The sequence below is a fragment of the Lissotriton helveticus genome, chromosome 6, assembly GCF_964261635.1.
Source record: "Lissotriton helveticus chromosome 6, aLisHel1.1, whole genome shotgun sequence".
Lineage (NCBI taxonomy): Eukaryota > Metazoa > Chordata > Amphibia > Caudata > Salamandridae > Lissotriton > Lissotriton helveticus.
The window spans coordinates 2,070,457,376-2,070,472,683 of NC_136067.1; the positions used below are offsets into that span (position 1 = coordinate 2,070,457,376).

General features: G+C 42.8%; 1 long non-coding RNA gene across 1 annotated transcript in view; it reads right to left on the bottom strand.

Moving 5' to 3' along the window:
• LOC144762030 (uncharacterized) overlaps positions 1-14,749 on the bottom strand; it is a 29,617-nt gene extending 14,868 nt beyond the window's left edge. Inside the window, exon 1 of the long non-coding RNA XR_013596010.1 lies at positions 14,618-14,749. This is a non-coding gene — a long non-coding RNA (uncharacterized LOC144762030). The remainder of the gene's footprint in view (positions 1-14,617) is intronic.
• Between the last annotated feature and the right edge of the window lie 559 nt (positions 14,750-15,308).

The following is a 15,308-nucleotide window of genomic DNA, read 5'->3' on the forward strand; positions in this document are numbered from 1 at the left end:
TATTATGTGCAAGACATCAAGCGTGTGCTGGGGAATTGCATGCCCTAAGACCCTATCAATGGACTGAATCATAAGGATATAAACTTTTCACATTTGTTTCATTATTTATATGCTATAGCAATTATTATACATCTGTCAACCATAACTCTTAATTTAGAGAGTTTCTTTTTTACATGTCTAACTGTTGTAATCATGAAGGGCCCATTACAGGTATAGTTTACAACTGTAAATTGAACTTAAATTCTCTGTATATTTCCAACACTTTTCTAAAGTAGCTATCACCTGGCTCAATTCTGGTAGAGCAGAGGTCTTCAAATTGTGGGTGCACACCACTGGGGGTCCGTGGATGGTTTGCCAGGGAGGTGCATATGACTCTGCATGCACATGAAAATGAAGATGGCCTGGAAATGTGGCCTTGTTTATTTGCCACTTTTCCAGGCTGTATTGATTTACACGCATTTCGTCAGATAACGTTTTATCAAATAAAGCACAAACAGCCTAATTGATTTTTTGGCAAATGTACTCTTTTAGGTTATGAAACCACACTTGGCAAATACCATCACTACAGATGTCTGAGTGTGTGAATCCTGAGTGACACATAATTAAACCCTAGGGCCAACTCGCTCGGCAGAGACGAAGGCCGATGAAGCGCCATTGAGTGGCTGAGGGGAAAAGAATGTAAACATATTTTTTAAAAAGGTGAGCAGCCTGCCCGATTCAGCGGGCTGGTGTTCGGTGGAGAAGATCTCCGACCTCCACATCTCTTGGGGTAAAGGGCAGTTGGATAAGACTAGTTAGCTGCACAGATACACAGGTTACAGCAGGAGAATACTTGGAACTTGGCAGTCGTTTTGAGCAGGCAAATGTATTTGGGGTCTTTTGCTTTCTGGTAATTTTGAGTACCCAATCCTCCACACTTCATAAGGACCCCAATGCTCTGCTCTTAAAGAGCCAATGTGAGGATCCAATGGGAGTTCAGGGGTGATGGTCTGCACAAATTAGCCACCAATATTTGCCTTTGAACGAATTCACTGCATGTGTGTTGAATTTCGATTAGCTGCATTGTGGCAAGACGATTGGCCTGGACACAAGCGCCACGTCTCTGCAACGGCTGGGGTGAGCTTCCCTCTAGTAGACATATTGATTAGTTTAGTAAAAAAGACTCTGCCCACTCTGGCTGCTGCATCTTACCGCTGTTTCTCCTGACAGGGGACTCCATCCCCCAGAACTCTTCGCGCCGGGGAGGCGCTGCCGCAAAATATTGCGCCAGGAGGAGCTTAAAAGCGAGCAGGGGTTCCCACAGTGCGGCACGCCCACTATGGTTGCTGCATCTTACCGCTGTTGCTCCTGGCAGGGGACTCCATCCCCCAGAACTCTTCGCGCCGGGGAGGTGCTGCAGCAAAATATCGCACCAGGAGGGGCTTAAAGGCAGTCTGGGGCTCCCCAGGTTACGCATGTAAAAAGCCCAGATAAGGCTAGGCTGGCCCTACTCTCTTGGCACCAAAATTTCTTGCCCATCATCATCCAAAATTGGATTGTGTGAACTAGCAAGACATTGTGGAAATTAACTCGCATCAAGCAAGCACATTGGAACTTTTGCATCTATTTCTGCCCTACTTAGCGTGAATTGAGTTAACCTGAACTAGGGCAAAAGTAAGATGGATGGGGGAAAGGGGGAGCACACCCAGGTCTCTACAGAACTCAACCCTTGACTGCTTCCTAACACGACCTGCGAAAGCTTTAGATAAAGAAATATTAACTGTAGGGACAGAAGATCATGGCTCCCTATGTCCTGGGTTTGTACAACAACTGGCGGTCGATAATCGTAGGAAAACCAGCACTACGTTGGAAAATCTCCACTCTATTCTAGTACAACTCACAGTTGTGACTAATGCTCAAACAAATGAGCACGACATACGGGAAGACCCTCGCAGGGAAAATACCAGGCCGTATAAGCCTGCTAACCATTCGGGTTCTTACACCAACGGCCTGCCATTGAATAGGAATGAAGCAGCACCATCTAGACAGTCTAACTTAGATTGTACGACGTTTCCTCAGGTGGAGAAAGTTGCAAAGATGTGACTCTCCATCTTCCCCTAGAATATTGCCCATATGTTGTGATCTTAACCTATGTTCCGTCACTTATGGGCGACCAAAAGGAGACTACCACTCAACTAAAGAATAAGGTCTGCCATTGGCTAAAATTGAATACTGAATTTTCTAGCTCTAGTTTTCATGATATTTTGTTTGTAGAGTAAATTGGGTTGGTCCATTACGAAAGACTACAAAGGGAGACGGCATAGTGATCAATTGCAGATCCCCAGATCTCGCAGGGCGGCTGTTCCGAAGTAAGAGGAAATTACCTGGATGTGGCCCAGGATAAGGGGTCGAGCTAGTGCCACTCAGCTTCTTTTATAGACATCTTAAGCCGGCTGCGTAATATCCCCCATTGAATGCCCATCTTACCCAGAATCCACCAAGTATGAAAGTCCATTTCCCCCCTGGAAGTCAGCAACAGATAAGAAGCCCTTACTGACTTGAATAGCCCTGACTTACTAAATCAAGGGAGTGGAGTGTTGGAACATGATGCAGTCGCAACAATCCAAGTAAAGGAAATAACTACCACTGATAATATCTTATGTAATGAGATGGTTAACATCCCTCCCACCCAATTAATCCCCCATGAAACGTTACAGAAACCAATACATGCAAATTCTACACTTAGTTGTAGGCAACATGGAAGCATGGGTGCCGAACAATTACTACATATTTTTTCCTGGAATATTGCAGAAATTAAATCTAAGCTAAGACACCCTGAATGGGTGGTTGATAGTATCATATATGCCAGTTTCAGGAAACCTGGGCGACAAAACGGGTGCACAGGGTGGGGTTCAGCGCATCTAGCATCGAGGCTAGGCCATAAACAGCGGGTCGTCTGGCCGGAAGGCTGTTAATATGGTCAGGATACCATTGGAAGGTGAAATTGAGATAATTGGGGTAGACTCTCAGGAGATACTTGGCATTGATCTGATATGGCCAAAAAGGAATGTCCAAATTAGGTTGTTTAACATTTATAACAGGTTCAGCAGCCACCACAAGCACTCTGAAACTATAACAACGCTAGTTAACTGTCTAGAGAATTGTAGCGAAGGGCCCTATCTTATTCTGGCTGGCAATTTCAACACAACCTATGAGCCAGTAGATTATGTGCATGAGTTAGTTCAGGAAGAAGAGCAAGCTAGGGGTGTTAATAAGTTACATACTTCTGCCATTAAAAGACTTACTAAAGTTGGGCAGCGAGTATTGCCTCTTACTTTAGCGCACGGGGTGCAAGCCTGTAATGGATGGACACCATCTGATGAGGCAGCCAAGTTTACTTTTCAGAGGGGGAGTATTAAAAGTAGGATACACTACATCATGGTGGACCTTGATTTGTGGCCATACGTCAAGGATATGACCGTCCAAAACCTTGATGACAGTGATCATAATACCCTCCTTTTGGAGTTAATTGGCCTCCCAATTTTTGATAATCAAACCCCTCAAAGTACAGCTCTGATTATAACTACGAATAATGACAGAAGAATGAAATGGCCCAGGGTAATAGTAGATGGGAAAACGCTCCCAAAAATGTACGAAGAAGTGTCTCAGACTCTTACGGTCTTTAGTGAGCTAGACCAAAATGAAGATGATCTTATCTTAGCCAGCTATCAGAAATTGTCCAATAGCTTTACACAATATTTTAGTAAATCATCTAGTTTTAATACTCTTAAATGAAATACTGCCCTATGGTATAATGGGGAATGTAGATTAGCAAAGGGTAATCTAACGGTGGCAGTCAAGCAGGGAGTACAAGATGACATTAAGAATAGAAGAATGATGTACAAGAGGACCAAGAATGAGGCAACAACAAAAAAAAGGAGGCCGATAACTGGCGTATATTCGCCGAGGCCCGCAGACAGAGGGATAGTCAATTGATTTGGCACCTGCTTTCTAGGGGTTCTACAGAGCAGGTAAGTGAAGTCGATTATTATATACAACCACTGGTTTGGGAGGAATATTTTAAAAAGCTTTATACTGGATCGGTCCCTAAACTGCAATAGTCGCAGGAGAAGACACCTTAGTGTCAAGACAGGAAGATGTAGAAGGCTTCTGCGTAAAGGAAATCACAGTAGCAATTAACCAACTCCAGGTAGGGAAAGCTCCTGGCTTAGATAAATTCCCTGGAAATTTGTATAAAGCTGAGCCTAATATTTGGGACCCATTGTTCCAAAAGGTTTTGAATGCTATCCTACGTGGTGGGAATATCCCCCAACCTGGAAATGAGCTGAAATAATTCCCATTCTTAAAAGAGGAGCGAAAGGGGATCCTTCTACTTACAGACTGATAAGTCTTATAGACTTTTCACAAAAAGTTTTTTCTAAAGTAATTCTGCTACGTCTATAAAATTGGTTGGAGGAGAATAAAAAATTTTCCCACTTGCAGGCAGGCTTTAAATCATCTACAAACACCGTAGATCAAGTGTTTAGATTTGTGCTTCTAATTTGGAAGGAAGTGAAGACTTGGAAGGGTCACCTATAAGTTGTATTCTTTGACCTTAAAACGGCCTTTGACTCCATTGACTGAAACAAGTTGTGGGCCACACTTAAAAAACTAGAACTTCCAAGTGACTTACTTCAGTTATTGGTTCACCTATATCACGATAATTATGCCAAAGTCAGGTGGAAGTCAGATGGCAGTCTTTCCAATAGTATAGCCACTACTAAAGGTGTACGCCAGGGGTATGTGCTCGCCCCAACCCTTTTTACATTGTACATTAATGAGTTAATAAAAGAGATATATGACTGTGGGGGTGATCCTCTCAGATTAGCAGGCAGCCCTTTGCCCTCCTTTCTATTCGCAGATGACACATTGCTCATCTCTAAGACCCCGATGGGTATCCAGAATATTTTAAATAATTTTGCTGAAGCTTGTAAAGATCAGGGCCTTGAGATGAATTGCTCTAAAACAAAATATATGGTTCTTTACCCCTACAAATCCACCAAAGGGAAACTGATGCTGGGTACCCAACATCTAGAGCAGGTTAAGGTATTTGACTACCTGGGAGTCAGAATTAGTGACAACCTAGCATTAGCTCCCCAAATAAAGAAGATTGTGTTGGTATTACACCACGTGGGCAGTGCAATATCAAGGAGGTTAAGGTGCTCAACCTTTCGCCCAATTTCCCCTACACTTGAAAAACATAGAACCAAGGACCTACGGGCAGCCATATATGGAGCCAAACGTTGGGGCCTCGATAATACAAAACCGTTAGGGTAGCAGAAAATTATTTTTAAGGGCAATCCTCAGTGTCCCAATTAATACAGCAATATTACCACTAGACCTCGATTTAGGGATCAAATCCATTTCACATTCCGCAGTTCTCAAAGTATTGATGTTTTGGGTGAGAATTTGGATTATTAATACAGAGATTACTAACTCTCCAAAGTCAGAAAGGCGAATTGCCCTGGTTTTATAGGGTTAGGAAGTGGCTGTATAGGTTGGGCGTGGGTAAGATGTGGTAGGCTCCTAGCTCTATTACAACAAAATGAATCATTTGCTAAAGAAGAGATACTGGGATTTTATCAATTCCACTTGTAATGATACTGTAGCATGTGGCGCTTTAATCCAGCAATTTTTAAATGTTAAAAGTAGTTTTAACTTTGACATGTATATGGATGAAATTGAACCACCCCAGGCACAAGCACATTATTTTCAAATCAGGCTAGGGACTCTTCCATTAAAAGCATGGACAAATAGCTAAGCAAATGTATTAATCTCTTCCTTGTGCCCATACTGTCAGGCTGCACAAGAGACCATAGAGTACTTTATTTTTGTGTGCCCTGTGTATGGAAGCATAAGGAAAACGTGGATTATTACAGCCTACCGACTGCTTTCTTTCTCAAGCCCCTCCGAAGCACTACGCATTTTTTTTTTTTTTGGCAGAGTTTTATATAGCGCGAACTAGAACCGAACCGAATCAGTTATCAGAGCGCTTTACATAGCACCAGTTACGTTACATGAGGACACACTTTCATTTTTTTTTTTTTAGGCACGGCGAGATTAAGTGATTTGCCCAGAATCACAGGGGGTTTTTGGCGTCGTTACCGAGACTCGAACCGAGGTCCGAGGTCGAGCGCCTTAGCCGTTAGGCCAACCCCTCTCCCGCATATTCTGGTCAGACAACAAAGTGACTTATCCTTGCAATAACAAGATACCTGTTATATGCTTGGTGGCAGAAATCGAAAGATTTGTCACAATACGTGCTGGGATGAGACTGATTTTAATACATGTGTCTTATACTTGTATCTTTTATTTTAGAAGTGTAAAATTATAACTTTTATGTCTGACTGACAGTTGATTTAAGTAAATCTGTGTAACTTTTATGTCTGACAGTTGATTTAAGCAATGTTGTAAATCATTATTTTTAAGAAACATTCTTAAATGTATTATGTGATGATGTGTGTATTTGAGATTTTATGCTGGCTATGATCATACTATTGGCCGATCAATAAACTATTTAAACCCTAGTTGGCGCATTGGGGAAAAGTGACCTTTGTATTTATAGTGCTAGGAGATCCCAGACTGTGACAGAAAGCACTGTCAATATGTAAGTCATTTTAAAATAGTACTGAGCACAGTCTAAGCTAGGCTGCTGCAAAATGGTTCAGTGTTTGAGATAAAATAAGTTCCTTCAAAATAAAGTTTAAGAAAGAAGTAATCAGACTGTACATAATGCAAACATTTTGTATAAGTATCTCAATTATTCCAGATCTCAGTGTTGTCACCATGTAACTTTAAGCAGGGCCACTGGAACTATGTAGCAGGAAATGAACAAATTATGTGGTAGGGTTGACTAAATTATGCAGAAATAAAAGGTAAATGATGTGGTGTAATGGGCAACAATGTGTGGTTAGCATCACTTTATTATTTGGTAAATTTTACTCTGTCAGGGTAAATCTTTTATCTCATTCATACCTGTTAACACTCAAATACAGCAATAAACTATTTATATCTTCCAGAACTACTCATAGAGTGAGGACCACAGAGATCCTACCTGGGAGCCTGCTGGATCACTCTACGGTGATGCTTGGGATACAGACGACACTGAATAAAAATTGTCCCAGTAGGACACCCTTGTAAAGAACAAATATTTATGCAACAACATGTGTTAAATTACTTTACACTAAATGTTTCTGCTCAATATTATTTATTCATATTGAATACCCAGAGAAATGGTCAGAATCCAGCAAACATATGGAAATTATTTACAGAAAAAAGTGACCCAAAAGGGAAAAAGGAGAAAGGAAGTAAATTGTGCGCAAGTGAAGGTTCAATAGGAAAGGAAGGGTAGTGACATTAAATACATCCACATTATTATTTACAAAAGGAAACCTGTCCAGCCTGACAATTGACCATAAATTATTCTAAGGCTATTGTGCTGTTGATTTGACACAGTGAAAAAGCACTGTTGACCACACTGGCACATAAAAAGGCAATGTCGATGTTTCGACCCCAAACACGTGTATGTTGACCTCGATCCTTACATAGGGGTCTTCCTCAGGACTGATAGGGGGGCAAAAAGCACACTAGACGCCAGGGATTTTTTTGGGGCAAATTTTAATTAGGGTTGGGGCATTGGCATACCTGTTTTGAGAAGCCCCTACCCCAATTCAAATTTGCCCAAAAAAATCCCTGGCGTCTAGTAGGGTTTCTGCACCCCCGGGGGGGGGCAAAAAGCAAACTAGTCACCAGGGATTTTTTTTGGGCAAATTTGAATTAGGGTGGGGACATGCCCGTGCCCCCACTCCCTCCCGTGGGTCCACAAAATTCCACCCACCCCGCGATCCCCAAAGTCTTCAGAGAAAAATTGTACCTCCCTAGCGTGGGAAGGCCTAGTGCCCCGTGACAGGCAAGGGCCCAAAACATATTGAGGCAACATCAAAATTACCTAACACAAAACAACCTTGTTTTGCACGGGGGTACCATGAGTTTTTGGGCCAGTGCTCGGTGGCCATCTAGGGAAACCTGCCAAACCCACACATTTCTGAAAACTAGACACCCGGGGAAGTCCAACAAGGTATGGCTTGCATGGGTCCCCTAACGTTTTCCTACCCAGAATCCCCTGCAAACCTCAAATTTAGCTGAAAAAATCACTTTTTTCTCAAATTTCTTCGTGGGAAAGTTCTGGAGGCCTCCTGATAAAAATGATACCTCACCTGCGTAGAATCCCATAGAGCAAACAATATTATCCCCTGTCCTATACCACACATTAGGGCATCTTGACAGCATTTTGTTCCTCTATTTTTGAAAAGAGGAAGAAGCCAGTTCCACATTGGACGAGACGCTTTTTTTGGAAAAGAGCATAACGTGGAATATTGGATCCCTACCCCCCAGGACACATATGCAAATTTGAGACGAATGAGCAATGCATTTGGCTCTTTAGACTATCTAGTATCCCAACTTTACATTAGGGAAGGTGTTTAACTTAAAACTCCAGTACCAGTCCAGCAACGCTCCCCCTACAGCAAATCTTTGTAACAACTTGAGGGTTAAAGTTACATGTAGTAGAATTGCAGTTGGGGTAGTAACTGTGTTGTAAAGGCTGGCCGTTGTTGAGATTGCGGGGTAAAGGATGTTTCCCTCCTCAGGGTGGTCATCATAGCCAGTATTTATCTTGATTAAGGCCTCATCATATTGTTGGCCTTGGTTCCTTAGCAAGTGGTAGCCTGTGTGTGTAACAAGCAGAATGAAACAAAAGAGCAGCTCTAGTTTGTGTTGCAATTGAGGCTCTGGTGTATCCTGTAGAAATGTCAGCTGGCACTGGGCCTATCAGTCAGCATTGGAATCTTGTTTGTAGTTGCTGAAGTTGTCAGAGCGTCCAATATCTGCACTAGCATAACTGCAATATGGCCTAGCCTATCCATGTTGTTGATTTTTCGAGTAATGATTGTATGTAGCTCATGAACCTTTGTAGTGCATTCAAAGTGTCTGATATTATAATTTCTTCTCTGTCTCGAGTCACTCATGTTCCATTCGGCACATTGAAAAGAATGAAACCATTGGATCCAGAAAGTGGACTACTATCTTGGTTACCCACTCAATATAGTTTAGATTTTGTGGGACATGTTTAAGCATAACCTCGTCCATTCAGGACTATGTACAACAGTATGCCTACATGGAGGGAGTACCACGTGACTTAAAGGGATGGACTGATTTGCATAAGACAGAACTAATAAGTGTGGATTGGAACAGTGGGATTATAACAATAGACCAAAATGCTAACCTGAGCAGTTGCCGGTGGTGTAAACTATTTGCAGGTATTCCTCCCATCACCCTTGGTGTGTTTATAGTATAATGACAAACCCTCAAGCCTGGAGAGGTGGGGTGGTGTGAGATTGTAGGCAGGGGTTGCACCGGTCTTAGGGAGGAAAGTCTTATATGCTGCGTCTTTCTCAGCTCAGAATGCAAGCCCACTACCCAAGCAAATGAAGGTCCTACCCTCCCCCATGTGGGTTCCAGGACACAGGTTGAGAAGAAGCCACTGACCACAGCAGCAGTGTGCTTCAGCACCACCCTATCAAAACTTCCCAAGTTTTTTATTGGCCCTTTGTGGTATTTTTCAGCATCTTTGTCATCTTTCAATGAGGGAGGGATGTCACGCATTTGCAGTTTTAAGGAGCAAGATATATAGCTCCAAGTGTGCTGCAGGAGGAGCAGGAATGCAACGTCTTACCACAAGGCTTGCCTATATACGTCCTGCTTTGAAAAACAGCAGGCCAAATCTAGTTCCTCCTGCCCAGCACCTTGCAACTCTCCTTTTGTAGGCCACCTTTCCTCTGTGCAAATGCATCCCCTGTAACTTTTCTCAAAATTCGGTGGTCTCCTTTTCCAAGGTAATTCAAGACAACTCCATCAAGAAGTGAACAGAACTTTCAAGTTCCACTTCAGAACCTGGCAAATGGGAATTGGCAGTCAGCAGTAACACTTTGGAGATGGAGCAGGACGAGGGCTGACTGTCTTCTATCTTCCATGAGCCCTGCAATTCACATTGCTGTCTGGGAAGGTCCTTCCAACCTTCAGTCTTATGTACCATTATGAACCTTAGATATTAAATGGATTTGTGGATTGCCCCAGTCACACATAACGCTCCACTCTCCTACTGCTGCTACACATACATATTATAAACATATATGCAACTTCCATATCCCATATAGATGGAGTAAAGGACAGGAGACTGGAACGAGATGCCTGTAGGCAGGAACAAAAATATCAGGTATTGCAGGTAGAATGAGCTGCTGCTGCTGTAGTCAGTCCCAGACAGCCTGATTAGTTGACAGTAGTCTCTTCAGCAAGAGTGGGGTGCACCGAGTGTGCCCCTCTAGGTACAAAGATCTCACTGCTTGGTCGCATAGTGGGCCTTCTGCTAGCATGCATGATCTATATGCGCGATCTGAGGTTAAAACAATATCCAGAAACATGCAACACGGGGACCATAGGGATTGGTTGCATGCTCCCTAGGCACACTCTGCTTCATGTTTGTGGTTTACTTTCTGATCTTCTGCAAGCTGCAGTGGTGCAGGTGGGAAACCATTTATGGGTACGGAAGGGACATGCATCCACACCCACTCACCCACCCCTCAGGCAAGAAGGTGCTACCAGGTTTGGAGCCTTTCAAGGTGGTGATGGTGGGCAGCTAAGTGCAGGGCTGTGCACTAGAAAGAGAGAAGGAAACTCACCCAACACTCCATATAGGCTTGCAGGTGTGAGGACACACAGGCAGAGTTAAATGTATATTTAGCATATGTATTAGCAGCCCTAAGAAGATGGGCATGCAGAATGATGCTGTACTGAGAAGAGTGGGTCATGTTGGTGAGTAATTTAGAAGATTTCTGATGGATAAACAATTATGTTACAAGGGGAGGAAAGGAGATGGCCACTGCTCTGGGGATTGCAATCTTGTAATTGGGATTCGAGTACAACTTGCAGATTGTATCCTTCCTGTTAAATGTGATCTCGGCTCGCTATACAAATAACTTTGGAAACTTTAAAAACAACGCACAAAAGTTTTCTTGTAGGTTTAGGATTCCAGACTTTATGTAATGCTTTAAAAAGTATTTTGTAGCTGTGTTTTTCCATCAATGGTTGGGAAAAGATTTGGTGAGTCCTCACATTCTACAATATTTAATTATTGTATTCAGTACCTTCTACTATGCCCCTCCACAGAATGTATTGTATGTATTAGTACCTTAACTCCCCCTCCAAACCCTACCTGTTGAGAATGATGACAGAGGTGTGTGGCATGGGAGTCTGCCCATGTGCACCCCAGTATTACTTCCCAGACACCCACGCACACAGCCAGGGTTCTGCAGGTCAGGGGCAAAAAACAGACCCAGCCAGCCCCAGAGATGCAGGGGGGGCCCCCTCAATCATGCAGGCCTTTAAATATCTGCAGCTTTCTAGCCACAGTTTGCTGGGTGAGCCCAGCAGTATTAGCATTATACCACTGCTGAAGGGGGGGCATAGGTAGATAGGTCTCAGCTTCAATAGAAAGTTTGATATTTGGAGGCCGGTGGGGGTCTTCATAGAACCCCCCACCCCCTTTCAGGGATAAAGGATGGAGGAGACCGTCGAACACCAAGGCCCACCTTTTAATTTCAAATGTGAATAGGAGTTACCTGTGACTTGGGTGCCCATAGCTCTTATATCACCACATAACCAGGTGATGGTCTGAGCCAGGAATGGAGATGCTAGCAATTCTAAGTGCTCATCAACTGAGCTGTTGCATTCTTCCAACACAGCAGCATTTGTAGAGGGAGGGGCCTCAGGCTCCCCAATCCGAAAATAAATGATTTAATAAAAGCATATTGTGTTTATTTTTCATCTCTCTGAAGGTAGGCTTTGGTGCATGAAATGTTAAAACGTTGCCCTGGTTTTTACATGAATGTGTAAAGGATTCAACTCATGTGCCTTATGGGCCTCAGTGCATCTCCACACCACCTCCTCCTTTGCCTGCCTCGCAGACTTTTTGTTGTTGTTTTTGTTCTGTTTCTACAATTATAAACGCAGAACTTGGAGTCCATGAATGCAAGAACACCTTTTTGAATAAGTTGTGCATTTGTAATGCCATTCTATGCTGAAGGCGTTGGCAATGTAATTGCTGAGGGTCAAGGGCTCAAAGGAAGTCAAATAACTGTAGTGGTACTATTACTACAGGAGTAACTTTGCTGTAGGATGACTTGCTATTTAGCTAATGTTACTCCAAGAAACTGAACTATCTGCATTGGTATCCATTCTGCAGGCGGTAGCCAAAATTACTGCTACCGCAGTGGTACCACAGCTCCTAGGATGGGACATGTCTTCAGTGCTACTATTGCTTCAGGGATTACCATTAATTCACAGTGATCCATTGTGTATTCAAATAATGTTTTTTCTCCACACTTCTAGCCCCTGAGATTGCAGGTTGTCTCAAAACGTCTCATATATTCGTATCGTTTCTTTACCTTCTACTTTCTATCTATGCATTTCCCTGTCCTTACCCTTCATCATCTAAGTACAGCCAACTCTGAGTACAGCCGACCCTGAGTCCATTGGCCCGTCCTTATTTTGTATCTTTGTACTCCTGTAAATTGCCCACGCCTCATTTCATAGATCACAACCTCTCCTCTCAGAAACCGTCCCTTGCAGTCCAACAGTGGTTAAGCACTCCTAGCATGTCTACTTATCCCTCCAACTGTGTTTTTACCTCTCATACCCCTAGATAATGATCACACATAAATCCTATTAATTTAATCTACCACAAAGAAACTGGAGTAAACAGATGGAATGCTTTCCTTGAGAGCACAAGACTAATTTGAATATTACATTATAGCCAATATCCACTGTATAACCCCTTTACATTGGGTCCGGGAGCGGTGTGCTTCAACGCCTCATCAGGGATAGTAAGCACTATTTAAATTAGTTTACAGTACAATACAATGCAGAGAATCTTTTCCTTCCAATAGACTCTTCAGAGTGTGATGACAAGATTTGAGGGATAGGTCATGAAATTCAGGTGCCCTTTTCGCAGGGGGAGACTGCGCATTTGCCCCGTAGCTTTAGGAATAGGGCTGTATATTTTTAATTTGTCACTCTCTTCATAGACAAATAAACCATTACAAAGAAACAAAACATCCTTTAGTAATATATAAAGAGAAATGAGGGTCAGCTAGCATGTCGTTTGTGACAGTGTTTATTGACCTACTACTGTGCTGAGATAATTATGAGAATAATACTTGCTACGTAGCCCATCACAGTTGCACATTGGGAGTACTATGTGAAGCACTTGTGTGGAACAACGATAAGTTAGCCTCCACCTTTGAAACTATTTCTGGACTTCGTCCTTCAGTTAATGAGAGGACATTCAATCGAAGAATTAATTGCAGCTTGTGTCAGAGTTCCCTTCTGCCACTTATCTTACAGTCCCCCTAGACCTCAAAGTTTCTGGAAGCCTCATTTAGATCCTTGCAAGCATGCACCTCCCGCTGACAGCCATATCTCTAGCTCGCACTGTCTGCTTGAGCTTACACGTGTTCTCCTACTCCCCTTTAGCGCTCTTTCCCTCTGCTAGAGTTAGGTTCTATCACCTAACGTACGGTAGAGCTGTCCACTCGTTCTGCAATCCCCTGTAGAATTTCTATCCTCTGCTAGGTCTCGTCCCACCCTGCTACCCGTCTGTAGATCTCATGCACTCAGGTATAAATTCTCCTATCCTTCTATGCCCTCTGTTAGAGCTCATCTCTCTGAGTAATCATCTGCAGATATTACATCTTCTTTTAAAGCTTACTTCCTCCCATAATCATCTGTAGATCCTACATCTTTTGTTGCAGCTTACCTCCTCCTGTATATCATCTGTAGCTCTTACATCTTCTGTTAGAGCTTACTTCCCCCTGTAAATCATCTACTTCTTACATCGTCTGTTACAGCTTACTTACTCTCATAATCATCTGTAGATCCTACATCTTTTGTTACAGCTTACTTCCTCCCTTATTCATCTGTAGATCGTACATCTACTGTTAGGATGCTGTTAGGATGCTTGTAAGACTCTCTGGGAAAGCTCTACACAAGGTTATGGTTAGTACTTAACCCACTTCATTCACCCACCCAATGATAGCTGCTGGTCAAAATACTAATATTACTTGATGTCATCTTACATGCTTATCATTAATTCCGCACCTAATGCTAGATTGTAAATTAGACATAAAAGGTGAACTCCAGGAAATCAGAACCAGCTAGAAGGCTGGCTGGTGTTGTTTACTCATTGGTTTTAATTTACTTACTGCTTTCCACACGCTTTACTTGAAATAAATAAATATACTTGACAATGAAATAGACAAACAGCTGCTTTAGAGGACTGTGAAAAGAAAGAGTGCAAAGAGAATGAAGGCAAATTGATGCCAGCACAGAGACACAGAAATGCAGGAGCATAAATTGCTTTCTAGGTAAGTCACACGAACCCGGACATAGGGAAAGAGATGATGTGCTGGCTGAGGGAGAGGTGCTGGGTAGAAACCAATGGTAGTCTTAAATCATAAACACTTACCTGCATTCTGTGGACCATTACACATTGACTGGCTGTCAGCTGCCCAGTGCAGCCCTATGCAAAGGCAGAGAAGGGCCAGGGCAAGACAGTTCCCAATGACTCTCTTCATCTTGGCATCCAGACCTGCATCTGAGTTCCAGCGAGTGAACAGCTCAGGTTTATAGGCAGACACAGTCTGCTTTATTTGGAAGGAGGCTTCAGGTATGTACCAGGACCACTGCCAGTACATTTCTCAACAGAGACATTACATAACCTGTGTCAGGCTGTAAACATTCAGCAAAGGAAGCTCAGTTGAGGTATCGTAAGAGAATTTGAAGCCATCTAATTAATATTTACTTTGCCAACTCAGAGCCAAATGCCAAGAGTGTGGTGGAAGATTTAGGGTGAGAACCCTTCAATTGTGCGCTCTAAGTTACAGCAGACATACGTGTACCCCAAACCTGGACAACTTGTTGGCATGCGTCCCATATTACAGAATCCTGAAATCTTGAAACTGCTAAAAAGATGCACATGCCTACGCTGGGCCTAATAAGGTACATTTATGCATCAATTTGACAAAATCAAATCTGGAGAATTGATCAAATTATGGTAAGCACAAAATAATAAAGTATTTAAAAAATGTGCAAAAAACTCCAAAGTTCACCACTACTGCACACACACGCAAGGGAGCGCCTTAAAATGCATGTGCATT